Here is a 2,964-nt window from a genome sequence, read left to right as displayed (position 1 = left end):
CAATTGTAAATAAAGCAGCAATAAACATGGGGGTACAAGTATCTTTTTCAATCAGTGTTTTTGTGTCTTTTGGGTAGATACCTAGGAGTGGGATTCCTAGCAGTTTTCTTTTTAATGGGTGCTATTGGCTACGAATTTGCCAAAGGTCACTCAGTAGATTCTACTCCTCCCACTTGAGGTCAGTCTCAAGATTTTAGACCTTTTGACTTCCTTGAGGCTTAATCAGGCGCATGAAACCTTCAGTGTGATCTGAATTATCCTCTTGGACCCATCCAGAAACATTTCACTTTCCTTTTCCCCTTTCTTAAAGAGCAAGACTCTTGGTTTCAGAAATTTGAAAAGCGGATTTGACCACTGCAACCTCTACTGGAATTTTAATGGAGACCAAAAACGGGGCAGACAATTTTTGCAGATTTCTCTGTGTTCGGGGGCGAGCGAGCGCCCTCTTCTCCTGAGATGTTTGCCGTGCGGAGATCATTATATCTGTAGCCATTTATCTAGTTAATGGCTGTCCTCTGACAGGCTGACAAGCTTCCTCTTATCCCCGGGAGAGGCCAAAACATTGCCGCTGGGCTGGGTCCCTAGGTGAAGGCCCAGATGTGTGAAGACTCCAGGGAGACTCTCTAGTGACTTACCTGTCACAGGAGAGCCTCAGCTGGGTGGGAGAGAAGTAACATTGTCTCCTGGTGAGACCTGATTTTTATGCAAGAGTTGGAGTCAGCTTTCAGGCCTGAGACGTTCCCAAGGAGGTGCTTTCACTTCCCCTTCCTGGGTTGGGGAAGCCTCCCATCACCTTATCAGCTCCTTGGTGGGAATGTAATCAGGTGGGCACCCAGGAAGGCAGGAAGTGGGCGCCAGACCAGAAGGGCAAGCCACAGCCGACACCCACTCCCCTTGCCTCACAGAGCCTCCTTGGGAACGTCTCAGGCCTGAAACCATGGCTTCATCTCCCACTGGTCCAAGCACGCTGCTCCCAAAAACTAAATCAAGGAGGAAGGGGCAGCCAGGGGCTGCCCAAGACTCAGCTCCCAGGCAGAGGACCGACGGGCCAAGTGGGAGGTGATCTCCCAAAACGGGAGCCAGGCCCTGTGGCTGGAAGGAGGGACACACAAGCTGAGCACCCCACGTGCACATCCCTTCCTTTCCCACTGCCCTTTCGGATTTCAGGGGGGATCCAGCGTAGACAGCGGTGCGAGCCCCTGTTGAAATCAATTGATCAGAATTTCAAGACAGTGAGGGCAGAGGGTTAGCAGACACAGGTCCAGAATGGAGGGACGGCCCCAGGAGGATGCACTGAGGTATTTACCCGTCTGGTTTTATATGAATCTGCATGAAATACCTTTGTGGATGGTGGGGAAAGCTGCGATTTGTATTGTCAGATTAACATATGTCCAGCTGGCCTTTGGACAAACTCTCAGTTGAGGAGCAAAGAAAGAGTCGATCACACCCCTACTGGTGTGGGTGTGTAAACCCAGGCAAAGGCAGGGGATAGATCCAGTTCTGGGGGCTTCCCCTCTGTTTCAGCTGCAGCACAGTCAGAGGTGGGGAGCTGGCTTCATGCTTCATGCCCAGTCAGACGCGCCGATGCAGTCTGCTCTTCTGTCCACTCAGTGCAGGGCGAGAGGTGTTAGGGCCATCGTACAGATGAGCTTGCTGTGGTCATGGTCCTCAGTGCACGAGGCCCAGCTGGGCTGGGGGGAGCGGCCAGTGCTGGGCATCACTGAACAAGCTCAAGTCCAAGGTGCTGGAGGATTGGAAGCTCATGGCTTGGTCAGACCACTAAATGAGAGCAGACTTAAAAGGCTGCTTTAGAGGGTTTAGATTCCTAGGGGACTCGTGCAGGTTTGATGGGGTGCGCCCCAGAACACCCCTCCAGCTACAGGAGTGCAGGGTGGATTCCAGCCCCATGGTGTCCACGGATCAGCCAGGGGGGCCTGAGTGAGGAAATTTACTTTATGTTTCTTAGAACAGTGTTTGCCATTCTCGGTTCATTTCCAAAATGAAGCCACACATCAGGAACGCTTGTCTAAATACTTTAATTAAAATGCATTGTGATATGATCAAAGCCAGACTGTAAATGCAGTATTCATGTTTACTGAGAAAACAGAGAAAGATATTCCAGGTAGCAGAATGCATTTTGATAATGGCATTTGAAACAGGTTCTAGTTTTGGATCTCGTGTAAAATATTTATGTAATTAAAAAAATAACCTGCTATTTGTTTTCTACTAAAGGCAGGGCATGCTGAACCATTTTAAATGCGAAGAGGTTCAATACACATCAACAAAGGTCCTGTTTCAGCTGCAGAGTTTCAGAATCACTGTCTTCCTGGGCTGAGTCAGCCACACCTTGATGACCAACCAGTCCAGTTCTACGTGGAGAATAAGGCCAGCCTCAAATTCAAGCCATCTGCTCTCCCAGTCTTATGAAAGTGTCAAGTTTAATGAGAGAGTTCAGTGAAATTAAGACACTGCTGATCTCATTTCAAAATCAATTTTTCTCTCCCGTACAGTTTTCAGGAACCTTGAGAATCTCTCGCTGGGTATAATAAGCAGCATGTATTCAAGGGTTGATAGGTAAAAGTTGAAGTACATTGATATATAAAAAAGATTCCTTATAAAATAGGATCTCACAGTGAAGGTGCCCTTGAAACGTTTTGCCATCTATGGGAGGGCAATACATTTACTTTATTGATGCATCAGAAATACTTGCTAGAATTGGAAGCATTCTCTATGCTTGATTCCTAGAATGTCAACTACGGGACCGCTAGTGAAAAAAATTGCCCAACCTGCCAGACTTCCCTTACTTAAAAACAGGGTTTACCAGTGAAATTATGTCTGCAGCAATATTTTTTAAGAGTGTGGGATGGAAAACAGCAAAAATGTCCATCAAAGGAACAGCATGAAGTGCTCTGGTTTCTCCCCAAAACAGGGCAGACTGCAGTCACTGAGACACCTTTACGTGCC

The sequence above is a fragment of the Condylura cristata genome, unplaced genomic scaffold (genome assembly GCF_000260355.1).
Source record: "Condylura cristata isolate star-nosed mole 26May11 unplaced genomic scaffold, ConCri1.0 scaffold00028, whole genome shotgun sequence".
NCBI classification, from domain to species: Eukaryota; Metazoa; Chordata; class Mammalia; order Eulipotyphla; family Talpidae; genus Condylura; species Condylura cristata.
Note: the sequence above shows the minus strand (reverse complement) of the source record.